Source organism: Hordeum vulgare, chromosome 1H (assembly GCF_904849725.1).
Source record: "Hordeum vulgare subsp. vulgare chromosome 1H, MorexV3_pseudomolecules_assembly, whole genome shotgun sequence".
Classification (NCBI taxonomy): domain Eukaryota; kingdom Viridiplantae; phylum Streptophyta; class Magnoliopsida; order Poales; family Poaceae; genus Hordeum; species Hordeum vulgare.
Window position 1 is genome coordinate 20677621 of NC_058518.1, and position 15761 is coordinate 20693381.

Consider the following 15761-nt stretch of genomic DNA (forward strand, 5'->3'; position numbering starts at 1 on the left):
TGATATGGCCATCATCACGTGCTTCTTGATCTCCGTCACCAAAGCACCGGCACGATCTTCTTGTCACCGGCGCCACACCATGATCATCCATCAACGTGTTGCCATCGGGGTTGTCGTGCTACTTATGCTATTACTACTAAAGCTACATCCTAGCAAAATAGTAAACGCATCTGCAAGCACAAATGTTAGTGTAAAGACAACCCTATGGCTCCTGCCGGTTGTCGTACCATCGACATGCAAGTCGATATTTCTATTACAACATGATCATCTCATACGTCCAATATATCACATCACATCGTTGGCCATATCACATCACAATCATACCCTGCAAAAACAAGTTAGACGTCCTCTAATTTTGTTGTCGCATGTTTTACGTGGTGACCAAGGGTATCTAGTAGGATCGCATCTTACTTACGCAAACACCACAACGGAGATATATGAGTTGCTATTTAACCTCATCCAAGGACCTCCTCGGTCAAATCCGATTCAACTAAAGTTGGAGAAACCGTCACTTGCCAGTCATCTTTGAGCAAAGGGGGTTACTCGTAACGATGAAACCAGTCTCTCGTAAGCGTACGAGTAATGTCGGTCCAAGCCGCTTCAATCCAACAATACCGCGGAATCAAGAAAAGACTAAGGAGGGCAGCAAAACGCACATCACCGCCCACAAAACCTTTTGTGTTCTACTCGAGAAGACATCTACGCATGAACCTAGCTCATGATGCCACTGTTGGGGAACGTCGCATGGGAAACAAAATTTTCCTACGCGCACGAAGACCTATCATGGTGATGTCCATCTACGAGAGGGGATGAGTGATCTACGTACCCTTGTAGATCGTACAGCAGAAGCGTTAGAGAACGCGGTTGATGTAGTGGAACGTCCTCACGTCCCTCGATCCGCCCCGCGAACAATCCCGCGATCAGTCCCACGATCTAGTACCGAACGGACGGCACCTCCGCGTTCAGCACACGTACAGCTCGACGATGATCTCGGCCTTCTTGATCCAGCAAGAGAGACGGAGAGGTAGAAGAGTTCTCCGGCAGCGTGACGACGCTCCGGAGGTTGGTGATGATCTTGTCTCAACAGGGCTCCGCCCGAGCTCCGCAGAAACACGATCTAGAGGAAAAACTATGGAGGTATGTGGTCGGGCAGCCGTGAGAAAGTCGTCTCAAATCTGCCCTAAAAGCCCCATATATATAGGAGGAGGGAGGGGGACCTTGCCTTGGGGACCAAGGGATCCCCAAGGGGTCGGCCGAGCCAGGGGGGAGGACTCTCCCCCCCCAAACCGAGTCCTACTTGGTTTGGTGGGAGGGAGTCCTTCCCCCTTCCCACTTCTTCCTTTTTTTTTCTTTCCTTTGATTTTTTCTCTCTTGGCGCATAGGGGATTGGTGGGCTGTCCCACCAGCCCACAAAGGGCTGGTGTGACCCCCCCAAATGCCTATGGGCTTCCCCGGAGTGGGTTGCCCCCCTCCTGTGAACTTCCGGAACCCATTCGTCATTCCCGGTACATTCCCGGTAACTCCGAAAACCTTCCGGTAATCAAATGAGGTCATCCTATATATCAATCTTCGTTTCCGGACTATTCCGGAAACCCTCGTGACGTCCGTGATCTCATCCGGGACTCCGAACAACATTCGGTAACCAACCATACAACTCAAATACGCATAAAACAACGTCGAACCTTAAGTGTGCAGACCCTGCGGGTTCGAGAACTATGTAGACATGACCCGAGAGACTCCTCGGTCAATATCCAACAGCGGGACCTGGATGCCCATATTGGATCCTACATATTCTACGAAGATCTTATCGTTTGAACCTCAGTGCCAAGGATTCGTATAATCCCGTATGTAATTCCCTTTGTCCTTCGGTATGTTACTTGCCCGAGATTCGATCGTCAGTATCCGCATACCTATTTCAACCTCGTTTACCGGCAAGTCTCTTTACTCATTCCGTAATACAAGATCCCGCAACTTACACTAAGTTACATTGCTTGCAAGGCTTGTGTGTGATGTTGTATTACCGAGTGGGCCCCGAGATACCTCTCCGTCACACGGAGTGACAAATCCCAGTCTTGATCCATACTAACTCAACTAACACCTTTGGAGATACCTGTAGAGCATCTTTATAGTCACCCAGTTACGTTGCGACGTTTGATACACACAAAGCATTCCTCCGGTGTCAGTGAGTTATATGATCTCATGGTCATAGGAATAAATACTTGACACGCAGAAAACAGTAGCAAAAAAATGACACGATCAACATGCTACGTCTATTAGTTTGGGTCTAGTCCATCACGTGATTCTCCCAATGACGTGATCCAGTTATCAAGCAACAACGCCTTGTTCATAATCAGAAGACACTGACTATCATCGATCAACTGGCTAGCCAACTAGAGGCATGCTAGGGACGGTGTTTTGTCTATGTATCCACACATGTAAATGAGTCTTCATTCAATACAATTATAGCATGGATAATAAACTATTATCTTGATACAGGAATTATAATAATAACTATACATTTATTATTGCCTCTAGGGCATAATTCCAACAGAAGACCGCTCGGTTGCTTCATTTTTCTCTTCCTCCAACTTGGTCAATATATTTCACCTTCCTCTTTCTTTCAGAATTGCAGCAGGTTCAATTTCTCAAACCATGTAACTTACCTAGCCCCCGCGTTGCTCCGTCCCCAGGGGTGACACGGGCGGCGGCCCCGACCAACAAGCCCCCGGCGCCCCCACCCTCATCCTCCCCTCGCCGTCGCCTCCCGCGAGCAAAGCTTGCGTGGAGCTGGTGGCGGCGGGGCTAGTTCTTTTCTCTCGCGGCGGTGTCCTCCACGAGATGGGGATCTCATGGCGGCGGGCGGCGAGCAGAGGCTGCTCGGCTGTTGCGACAGCCGTCCAGGAGCGGTCTCGGAGGCTCAGATCGGGGCGATCCCGATCTGTCCGCTCCGGCGACGGGGCTGGCCGTCGGGGTCTGCAATGGGCGGACGGTGCGCCGGTTGGTGGTTCGACGCGGAGGCGCAGTGGAGTTGGCATGCCCGATCTGCGCTTCCTGCGAGATATTCGGCTTTCGAGGTGGATCTGAGGCTTGATTGTGGTTATGGCTCCTCTCTTGGCCCGACTGGGCTTTTGGGGCCATGGCTATGGTGGTGAGCGTGGTTGTGGTGGAGGTGGCGGCTCTGGAGGTCGCCCTGGTGGTAATGACGTGCTGCTCGAGTACGCGGTGGTGCCGGTCTCAACACGAGCAATCCACCATGGTGATGCGTAGGCTGTGGAGCCCTTTCGATCTATTTGGTCCGGTCTCGCCATTGTTGAATACAAGCGGAGTCAAGGCTCGGTTTGCAGGTTCGCTTTGGCTTGGCTCCCTCCCCGGAGTCTGTAGAGGCGGTGAGTTTTTAGGCTCTGGGCGAATGCTTGTTCTTCAACGGGTGTTGATGCCGACAATGTTGGCACTTGCGGGCGTCCTTTTCCTCCTTGGAGGCATTGTCAAAGAGCTGCCTCTCACCAATGAGTCCTGGCTGGTTGGGATTGGAAGCGGCGCTGGGGTTGTTGGCTAGGCCGGACCATTCTCAGGGTTCGGTGGAGTGGTCTTGTGTGGATCTGGTTGAAAGCTTTGTGATCGACGGAGGTCGATGCCGAAGACGACGACAGTGTCATTTGATGCTGCTTTCCTTCTTGAAGGCGTCTTTGAAGATCTTGCTCACAATCATTTCGGCCAGAGGTTGTGATACGTGGAGGTGGTTTGTTCGTGTTGTATCACTGATTGGTTTTCTTTCTTTCTTTCTTTTTAGTTCTATGGTTTTTGGTCTGATTTTCCTCATAAATCGGGCCACTATGTATTCTCTTTTTCCTCTTAATGAAATCAGTAGAGCACCTGTCATGCAAGTAAAAAAACCATGTAACTTAAATCAAAATGATATATTGGACTCCTGGGTATTTCAATGGGGAACGGCATACTCAGCCAAGAATTTTCATAATCACTACCACAAAGACATTATCACTGCTCAACCCTTTCTCTGGATCTGGAGTTCTAAGCTGCAAATGAAGCTTAAGGTTTTCATGTGGTCTCTTCTAGCTAATAGATTAAATATCACTAGTAGAAAATAGGGCTATAGTCCCGGTTGATAAGGGCCTTTAGTCCCAGTTCATCAACCGGTATTAATAACTTGGAACTAAAGACCCCTCTTTTAGTCTCGATTTGCCACGATCCGGGACTAATTCCCTTCCATATGGCTGATAGCACCAGCCAGGACTAAAGGATTTGAGGATTTGAGGTTTTGTGGTTTATTGTTTATTTTTTTCTTTTCATTTTCTGTTTTCCATTTAATTCTTTTTATTAGAACATATCTTACACTACTACATACCGTACACATTATGCATATATAATAGAATTTCTCGTAGGTCCAATCATGTATCATAGAATTTCTCGTAGGATGGATCATATATATCATAAAATTTCTCATACCATGCATATATATGCACACACACACACACACATACACACACACACATATATATATATATGTATAATTTGATATATACAATTTCTCCCACAACTTGTACATCATTACATGCATGCATTAATTGGTATAGTGATATTCTCCGGCGGGATCTATGACCTGCTCAAGCAAAAAACCCGAAATTTCCTCTTAAAGTGCTCGTATGCGTTCCTTTGATAGGAGCGCTTGCCGCATCTCTTCCATCTTTAAAGAAGGAGACCAATGTGAATATATTAGTTGTGTGTATATATATTAGACCATGATAAAAAAAATTATCAATAGCATTTACGTACCCAAAGATTCCGGCGTTGATCTTTGCTCTTCATTGCTTTGGTAATAAAGCGAATGTTCTCGCAAACATAATATGCACATAGATTATTCTCATGTTCCTTCCGCATGCACCACTTTACGAGAATAGAATTTAGTTTGATAATAATCAAGAATTATAATGGTATTGAAAGTAGAACTAAAGAGATGCGCGAACATAGCTAGCTAGTACTAATTAATTACCCTGGGCACTGACCATGTCAGCTTTGATTTCCATTCACCGGGAATCTTCTTGATGAACCGTGCTGTCCAAACCCTGGCCGACAAAGAAAAAGAATAAAGGAGTCATTGATTACTTTATATCAAGAAATGAACTAAAGAAGCCAACATAATGCGATAATGATTGAAATTACCTGTCAAGCATCAATCTCAGATCCATGTACTGTTTATGGTCTTTTTTTAGTGAGTTTAGTCCTTGAACTGTTCCCTTATCAACCGTAATGATTAGCATGATCCAGTGAAAACTGCGTTGTATAAGCGGGCATGCATGCATAAGTCATTAAGTACTCTATAAAGTACTTAACATCGAGTAAGCAAAATAGAATTTATAGTACAAGACGGTAACACTCATCGGAAGGTGTAAGGAAATGATATTTTTGATTCGGTATTTAGTATCGCCAAAAATCGTAACAAGTTGTCATCCGTTTCATCTTTGTGAATTATTAACATATGATCATTATTAGTATTTGGGTATAAAGTCAACGCCAAAGACTCCATCTCTTTTTATTTCAAACATCTTCATTGTGCATAACACCACACAAAAGAATATAGTGAGGATATGTAGAGGCAAATGAACGAGCCGATGATCTAGAGACTTAAGTTACAGAAAGAAATCACTTACACACAATAGCAAGTGATGAGAGATTTGTCGAGTGCGTCTTGATTGAATAACTACCACAATTCTGGATTTTCAACCCACACTTCCTTTTCATTGAAAAAATGTTGTGCCTTGACTTTCACCATGAGGCTCTCTCACCCGAGTTTTGCTTCCCTCATGTACCAGGTATGCAATATGTACATTTGCGTCGGTAGCTCCTTGACAAGCTCAGGTCTGGCGAGAGTTCGCCCGGGGGCAAATCTCCATGTTAGTTTCTCCCCTTCCACCGTTGGCATTTCCTTGTTGCCTAGGAGTTGTTCGACAGTGACACCGACCTCTATAGCCATATTTTCAGCCATCTCTTTAGCAGCCGCGAGATCGATTACAACCTCGACACCCGTCTTAAGCGGCATGATCGATTACACTGACTGTTCTTCCAGTTGGGGAATGATTTTCCTGCTTTTTTAGGACGGATCGTTAGCCCTTTTTGATATGACTTGCAAATAGAGCGTTCATAGTCTGATTTTCTTTTTGGCGGAGGCGGTTTAGCAAGATTGGCCAGAATGCGTTGTATGGTTTTCAGAGGTACTATCTCCTTTGGCGGTGGGGGCGGTTTCGGTCCAAAATGGGCCTTAAATTCCTCCGCCACTTGGGCGTCTCTTTCCTCCGTGCTCTTCTCGTAAGAAAAAAAAATTTGGCAGGAGGGGAGGGTTTCTTCCTTGGCGCTCTCTTCTGCTTTGGACTCTGGTTCTTCATCAGAAAATGAAATGACCGCATACTCTCCATGGGCTCCGTCTCGGGGTGGCGGGGTGGAGTCGGCTGACGCGGTGGCGGACTCACGCTCGGCTCCATGTCGGGGTGGGATGGAGTCGGCTGACGCGGTGGCGGACTAGCGCTGCCCTCTGTGTCGGGGTGGTGGGGTAGAGTCGGCTGACACAGCAGACTTGGAGGAGGAGTCAGTGGTCTTGGAATGACTATCACTAGTAGAAAATAGGGCTTTGGTTCGGGCCTGGCCAACCCATTAGTCCTGGTTCTTCACGAACCGGGACCCATGGGGGGCAATAGTCCCGGTTCATTAGCCCAGGGGCCGGCCGGGGCCTCGTGGGCATTGGTCCCGGTTCGTGTGGACCCATTTGTCTCGGTTCTAGGCACGAACCGGGACCAATGGGTCGCGCTCCTGGCCCACATCCATTGGTACCGGTTCATGCCTTGAAGCGGTTTAGAAGGGGGGCTTTAGCCCCGGTTTATGCCACGAACAAATGTAATTCTATCATTTGTGTGTTGTGTTTCTATCATTTGTGTTATGTTTCTGCTAGTGTGTTGTGTCCTAGATGTAATTCTATCATTTGTGCACTGTTGTGAACTTGAACAAATATAATGTTGTGCCCTAGATGTAATGGATATCATGTGTTGTGTTAAAATTGTCACCACTGCCAACTTGGAACCTTTTCAGAGTTTATTTCAAATGCTTTTCAATTTCATGGTCTTATAGCTCAAAATAATCAGTAAATGCATGAAAAATAACAAATGAAGTCAGAAAGGGTTGTAAATTGATGATGTGGCTTTGAATGGTGCATTTTGAGCACAAAAAAACTATGGAGTTCAAATAAGTTCAAAAAAATGAAATCCCTTTGTAACAGACGAGTTTTCGTATGAAACCGTGATACTTCGAAAGAGATTGTCCGTTTTGTACACGAAGTGCATCCAGTTTTTGCCGTAACCCTCTCAACTTTCTCGCACATGCTATGTGGGTGAAATGATGATACCATGCCAACTTGGAACCTTTTCAGAGTTCATTTCAAATGATTTTCAATTTCATGGTCTTATAGCTCAAAATAATCAGTAAATGCATGAAAAATAACAAATGAAGTTAGAAAGGGTTGTAAATCGATGATGTGGCTTTGAATGGTGCATTTTGAACACAGAAAAACTATGGAGTTCAAATAAGTTCAAAAAAATGAAATTCCTTTGTAACAGACGAGTTTCCGTATGAAACCGTGATACTTCGAAAGAGATTGTCCGTTTTGTACACGAAGTGCATCCAGTTTTTGCCGTAACCCTCTCAACTTTCTCGCACATGCTATGTGGGTGAAATGATGATACCATGCCAACTTGGAACCTTTTGAGAGTTCATTTCAAATGCTTTTCAATTTCATGGTCTTATAGCTCAAAATAATCCATAAATGCATGAAAAATAACAAATGAAGTCAGAAAGGGTTGTAAATTGATGATGTGGCTTTTAATGGTGCATTTCGAACACAGAAAAACTATGGAGTTCAAATAGGTTCAAAAAAATGAAATCCCTTTGTAACAGACGAGTTTCCGTATGAAACCGCGATACTTTGAAAGAGATTGTCCGTTTTGTACACGAAGTGCATTCAGTTTTTGTCGTCACCCTCTCAACTTTCTCGCACATGCTATGTGGGTGAAATGATGATACCATGCCAACTTGCATCCTTTTCAGAGTTCATTTCAAATGATTTTCAATTTCATGGTCTTATAGCTCAAAATAATCACTAAATGCATGAACAAATGAAGTCAGAAAGGGTTGTAAATTGATGATGTGGCTTTGAATGGTGCTTTTTGAACACAGAAAAACTATGGAGTTCGAATAAGTTCAAAAAAATGAAATTAGTTTGTAACAGACGACTTTCCGTATGAAACCCTGATACTTCGAAAGAGATTGTCCGTCTTGTACACGAAATGCATCCAGTTTTTGCCGTAACCCTCTCAACTTTTTCGCACATGCTATGTGGGTGAAATGATGATACCATGCCAACTTGGAACCTTTTGAGAGTTCATTTCAAATGCTTTTCAATTTCATGGTCTTAAAGCTCAAAATAATCCGTAAATGCATGAAAAATAACAAATGAAGTCAGAAAGGGTTGTAAATTGATGATGTGACTTTGAATGGTGCATTTTGAACACAGAAAAACTATGGAGTTCAAATAAGTTCAAAAAAATGAAATCCCTTTGTAACAGACGAGTTTCCGTATGAAACCGTGATACTTCGAAAGAGATTGTCCGTTTTGTACACGAAGTGCATCCAGTTTTTGCCGTAACCCTCTCAACTTTCTCGCACATGCTATGTGGGTGAAATGATGATACCATGCCAACTTGGAACCTTTTCAGAGTTAATTTCAAATGCTTTTCAATTTCATGGTCTTATAGCTCAAAATAATCAGTAAATGCATGAAAAATAACAAATGAAGTCAGAAAGAGTTGTAAATTGATGATGTGGCTTTGAATGGTGTATTTTGAACACAGAAAAACTATGGAGTTCGAATAAGTTCAAAAAATTGAAATCCCTTTGTATCAGATGAGTTTCCGCATGAAACCGTGATACTTCGAAAGAGATTGTCCGTTTTGTATATGAAGTGCATCCATTTTTTGCCGTAACCCTCTCAACTTTCTCGCACATGCTATGTGGGTGAAATGATGATACCATGCCAACTTGGAACCTTTTCAGAGTTCATTTCAAATGATTTTCAATTTTATGGTCTTATAGCTCAAAATAATCAGTAAATTCATGAAAAATAACAAATGAAGTCAGAATGGGTTGTAAATTGATGATGTGGCTTTGAATGGTGCATTTTGTACACAGAAAAACTAGGGAGTTCAAATAAGTTCAAAAAAATGAAATCCCTTTGTAACAGACGAGTTTCCGTATGAAACCGTGATACTTCGAAAGAGATTGTCCGTTTTGTACACGAAGTGCATCCAGTTTTTGCCGTAACCCTCTCAACTTTCTCGCACATGCTATGTGATTGGAATGATGATACCATGCCAACTTGGAACCTTTTCAAAGTTTATTTCAAATGCTTTTCAATTTCATGGTCTTATAGCTCAAAATAATCAGTAAATGCATGAAAAATAACAAATGAAGTCAGAAAGGGTTGTAAGTTGATGATGTGGCTTTGAATGGTGCATTTTGAACACAGAAAAACTATGGAGTTCAAATAAGTTCAAAAAAATGAAATTCCTTTGTAACATACGAGTTTCCGTTTGAAACCGTGATACTTCCAAAGAGATTGTCCGTTTTGTACACGAAGTGCATCTAGTTTTGCCTCTAGTATTATTGAAACTAAAATTATATAGAATTTTGTTATAAACTTTTATAGCAAAAAGAATTATCATAAAATAAAATAAATAAGTAATTAGAATTTTGTTCAAAACATTAAAAGCAAAAAAAGAATTATCATAAAAGAAAATAAATAAGTAATTAAAATTTTGTTACAAAATTTAATAGAAAAAATAATTATCGTAAAATAAAATAAATAAATAATTAGAAACAAAAAAGAAAGCAAAAAACAGGAAAAAAATTTAAAAAAAGTGCCACCTACACGACCACCACGGCGTGTATACGACTAGAAATCCATTACTAGGGCTAGGATGCAGGCCCGTAGTAGGCCCAATAGGCCCACAAGCACAGAGAGTGAATTTAGGCCTGTAAGCCTGCAGTAGAGAGGAGCTCGAAGTGGTTGGTTCGGCAGGGCTTATAAACCACCCCGAGCCCCTCTCGGCTAGCGAGGTGGGACTAAACATAGCACCGCACCGCGCAAGGCCTTTGGTCCCGGTTGGTGGCACCAACTGGGACTAAAGGGAGGCATTGGTACCGATTTGGGCCACCAACCGGTACCAATGTCTCTGCTTCCCGCCCTTTGGGCTGCTGAAAAGAGACCTTTGGTTCTGGTTTGTGCCACCAACCGGTACCAATGCCTGTGCTTCCCGCCCTTTGGGCTGCTGAAAAGAGACCTTTGGTCCCGGTTGGTGCCACCAACCGGGACTAAAGGTGGGGCTATATAAGCGTCGGTTTAGAAATTTTGATCACTCCCCTCTCTCCATTCGATCCCGACGCCGCCAGGCTGCCCGTCTCGCCGTCGACGTCGTCGTCGTCGCCCCGCGCCGCCCCGACGCCGTCCCGCCCCGCCCCGACGCCGTCCCGCGCTGCACCTCGCTGTCGCCGTGAGCAAAGATTTTTTTTTCAAAAATAAGGTCAACTCAGATAGGTCCGGTGCTCTTTGTATGTTAACTCAGGTAGCAGATCAATCTTCAGAGTAGATGTAGCTCAACACATGTTTACTTTATGGTCCGTGCATGATATAGATTTAGGCTGCTCAATGTTTATGGTTGATATATTAAATTAATTGACTATAATTTGAGATTTAGTTTAAAATTTATGCTTCTGTCTAGATTATGTTTCTCTATTATTGTGTCTCAAGGTACTTCAATACTTATCCCGCAAAAAAGTACTTAAATACTTTATTTATGGATATTTTTTTATTTTTTTGCAAACGCTATTTTGAAATATAGCACGTTATTAGCGCGCTATAACTTGTGTAACATTTGGAGAAGGGCCTCACTATATTTTGTAGCACGCTATTTTTTCGCTGATATATATGCAAAGATCGAATATGTCAAATTTTTATGATTTTTTTCTGTTCATAGAATTTTTATGATTTTTTTCTGTTGTAATTTTGTTCATAGAATTTTAATGATTTTTTTGTTCATAGTATTTTCTTTGTCAATTTATGTATATGTTCATATTGTGTATGTATAGGAAAATTGTGCATGATCAAAGTCATTTATGAATATGTTCATATTTAGAATAGAGGAAAAAGGAAAAAAAATAAGAAGTGAAAGTGTTTAATATAATTAGTTAGAAAAATAATAGAACTATAGTTAAATTAGTTTATTTTTAGTAAGTACTACTTTATTTTATTTATAGTAAGTGCTTCATATATAGTTGAACTAGCTAGTTGATTTAATAAACGAATTTATTTTACTATATACAGAAGTAGTTTGTTTTTAGTAAGTACTACTTTATTTATTTATAGTAGGTGCTTATTAGTTGAACTAGTTGATTTAATTAATAAAACTACTTTATTTAACTATATATAGAAGTAGTTCCCGGATCGGCGTCGACTTGTTGTTATATATAATCGTGACACACTTTATTTAACTATGTATGATGATGATTAATTAGTAGGACTTGTTGTTATATATGATGATGCATGATGCGATCATGAAGAGTTATTATATATAGATGTTCAATTCTTTCGATATATATAGTGCGTCACGATTATATTGTTGTTTACACACATTTACCACATTAAAACAGGAAATGTCTCACGATGGATATTGGAAGTGTGAATATTGCGGCGACTCTCGGGGTATGTGCGACATGCCTCACCTGCGAGACGATAGGTTCTTCAGCATGAAACTTGACGAGAACGGCGATATGTACCTCCCTTGCCATGCAAGAAGATATGTGTTGGAGAGGCTCGGTTTCGAAGACCACGAGAGAATTGAGACGAGGAGCGCTAAGCTGAGGACTATACATGGTCACACATTTGTTATCCAAGTATTTAATTCAGTTTTTCAAACAGAATTTGGGTGCCCAAAGTGGGAAGATCTTTGTAAGGCATATGGATTTCAAAAGGGAATGGAAATCACCTTCGATCTTCGTCCTGAAGATAATATGCGAGACAACATCGACATTTGGATGGTTGTCGATGATATGCTTCCTGTTTTACCTCCATGTGAGTTTCTCAACCATATTTGTCAAGTAATTTGCATTTATATTTATAAATAGTTGGTGTAGTCAACCTGTTTTTCTCTCGCAATTTACATGTCATGTGGTGTTCATCGTCTATTAAAAACTTTGGCCACACGTTGCAGGTTCCTAGTTATTGGGCCATAGTTATAATTATATCATGTTACATGTTGTACAAACAACAACAACAACCTAAATTGTCCTTTGAATGATCGTAGCATATGTGGTCGTTTTGAATGGTTTATATAATGCCCACATCTTGTGGACAATTTCAAATTTTCTAAGTATTTTTGAAACATTAAATTATTACAAAATTTGGGTGGTTGTCGATGATATGCTTCCTGTTTTACCTCCATGTGAAGTAATTTGCATTTATATTTAAAAATAGTTGGTGTTCATCTATATACTAAATTTGTGAAATTATAATTTACAGCTTATTTCGTTGCCTCGACTGAATTACGAAAATTAATTGACACGACACACTACACGTATGGATCACATCTAACTTGGGAGGAGAAGAACCATCTTCTCCACTTTCTTGTTGCTGGTGTTCTGGCTTCTAGGGATACCTTCCCGTATCATTTTGGAATTGGCCAAAATTATTCATTTTACATGCCACTAGTGCATAGGTTGAGTCCAGATGACATTCACCGAAATGTCTTGGTAAGAGTTTCCTAATTAAGTACGCTCCACTATTGCATAAATGATGTTGATTACATTGCTAACTAGGTTATTATTATGTTCTTCAACAGCAACTGCCACATGATGTAGTGCCTCCGTTAATGGACCCAGAAGGTCAAATGAGAATTAGAAGCCCGTTGAGGGCTGAGTTCTATGCTCCATACTTGATTAACTTCAAATCAAGATCAAAAAGACTCTAAATTGAAGCATGGAGAGAAATAAAGAAGGTTCGCAAGCCACAAGCTGGAGACCGTTGGATCTCTGTTATTCATCATGGAGCCATAGGTGTTATTTTGTTTTATGACATTATATCTAAGAGAGGGGACTAGGTCTTATGAGAGACAAGTTATTCTAGTTTATATTATTATTTGACATGATCGATTAATTAGGATGCATGATGCATATGATGACTATATATATATTATGATGTTTCTCTGTTTTATTTTATGTGTATCTTATGATAATTTGGTATATGATTAAGTTGACGATGAGTTGTTAGATGATCGATTAGAATACTATTGCCATTCAACGAAAATGCTATGAAATGATATAGTGTAAAAAAGATGCATATATGTGCATGTAACTCGTGTCTATATTTTGTAAATATGTTTGACAAAGCACGACGGATGACCAAGCACGGAGATATATAAGAGAGGACACTTTTCTCTATTAGCTAGCTAATAACAACCTAAATTAACCCCTAAACCAGCCACTTTAAAAAAAACCTCAGCTCCAGCCAGGTGCTGACGCGTGGATGCCTTTTGGTCCCGGTTGGTGTCATCAACCGGGATTAAAGGCCCCCCTGCCTGGCCTGGCCGCAGCGGCCACGTGGAGCCCCACCTTTCCCGGTTCGTGTAAGAACCGGGACTAAAGGCAAAGGGCATTAGTAACGACCTTTTTGTCCCAGTTCCAAAACCGGGACAGAAGGCCCTTATGAAACGGGACAAAAGGCCCTTTTTCTACTAGTGTATCCAGTCCTTTCTCCATAAGCAGAGACCACGTAAGACTTCTTGTAGTGTGTGCTTCCCTTGACCTCCAGGAATGTCGAGCTCTAGTGACTCATATCCCGACATCACTTCATCTACCCTGACACGAGCATAGCCAGCTGGAATCAGATTGGAATGGAAGGTTGCATCAGGGGGATTTGGTAAAGCATAGCCGTCCGCTACCTTCATGGATATGTTCTTGAGTCTCATGTGAAGCTCACAACTTTTCTCCTCTGTGATTTCATCCACGGGGTAACGAGGCAGCAGTTCATCGTCGGCAATGACCCCCGTGGAACCCATGCTGCTTTTCGGCATCGCTGGCACGTGCTATCCAATGCTGAATCTAGTTGCTCCAGGTGATGAGACACCCTTTGCTGGCTAAGTGTGTCGATCTGCTTCTGCTATCGCAAGTATTTGCGTTCCAACTCCGCAAGCCGGTCAGCATCCTGCTTTTTCTTGGCTGCCTCCAGATTCTTTTTTCTCGAACGGCTTTTGTAAGAGTCGTTCTAGTCCTTAAACCCCTCAACCTACGGAACAACGCCTTTGCCTCGTGTTCGTCCCAGGTGTTCAGGATTCTTGAGGGCGCGTGTAAGCTCATCGTTCTCTCTCTCTCGGGCTAGAAGACCCCCGTTCGAGCATCTTCTATTGAAGCAAGTATAGCGTCAGAGGCATTTTTAAGACTTTCATGCTCTAGAATCATCCATGTGTTTGGGTCCAACTTCCCCCCCCCATGCCATAAAACCAATTCCTGCACCTTTCGGGCCAAGCAATTGTTTGTGGAGTGACCCCTGCATCAATCATCTTTTGTTCGTATTCATCCTACTTAGGGATGCCACTCTTGTAGCCACCTGCCCCCCAGAGAATGGTGATGCTCTTTTTTCTGAGCATTTTGCTTGTTTATCCTCGCCTGCTCCTTAGCTATTTCTGGTTGCTCGAACTGCACAAATAAGTCCCAGTGATCTTTTAACTTCTCGTATTGTCCAGTGAATTTTAGAGTCCTATCTTGTTTGCCGAAGTCGGACCATAACCTTTTCTTCCAGTTGCAGAATTGTGTGGTCATCTTCTTAAGAGCATACTTCTTGACTTTCTCTCGTTGTGCATCTGACAAATGCTCTCGTAGGTGAAATATGTCATGAGCGTATCCCAAAGCAGATTTATTGCTCTTTAGTCCACAAAACAAACTTCTCGATCTTTATTTGGCCTATACAACTCTTGAATGGAGATCGGGATTTGGTCCCTGACAATAACTACGCATTGACGGACAGATTTGTCCATATTAGCTTTGGGACCACTTGGTTCGCCACCTTCTGTTATGTCGTCGATGTTGCACTTTATGCCCTCTGCCAACTTTTTTGCCGAGCCTCGCACTGCCTGCTTGTAGACAATCTGCTCGATCCGGAGGGCTAAATGAAAAGATTCTCCTCCAATTGTATACGGAATACATGCCTGAATTGGAGCTAGTTCTGTGTCACTCTAGTATGTAACTGTTACATGATGAATGTCATCCAACACAATTATCCATCACCGATTCAATCGATACTCTTTTCTCACATTGATCCTTCCTAAGTTACTATTGCTATTGTTACTGTTACAATCATTACAAAATTATTGTTGTTAGTGTTACTATTCCTACTTCTATTTTGTTCTGCTACTGAACTTCTGCTGCAGAGGGAAATCCCAGGTGTGGTTAAATTGACAACTCAATTGCTAAGACCAATAAATATTCTTTGGCTTCCCTTGTATCGAATCAATAAATTAGTGTGTAATAATATCCGTGAAGACTGTTGTGATTCCCTATACTTATGGGTTATCAGCTGCGGTGGGGCAGGGCGGGGCAATTGCTGGGAGTCGGGTCGATCTATGGCGTCGGCGGTTGGGCGTGGCGGTCGGCGGGCT

At 42.3% G+C, this 15761-nt stretch overlaps 1 pseudogene; it reads left to right on the forward strand.

Moving 5' to 3' along the window:
• Nucleotides 1–3033: 3033 nt before the first annotated feature.
• LOC123405076 lies at nucleotides 3034–3608 on the forward strand (annotated as a pseudogene).
• Nucleotides 3609–15761: the final 12153 nt, after the last annotated feature.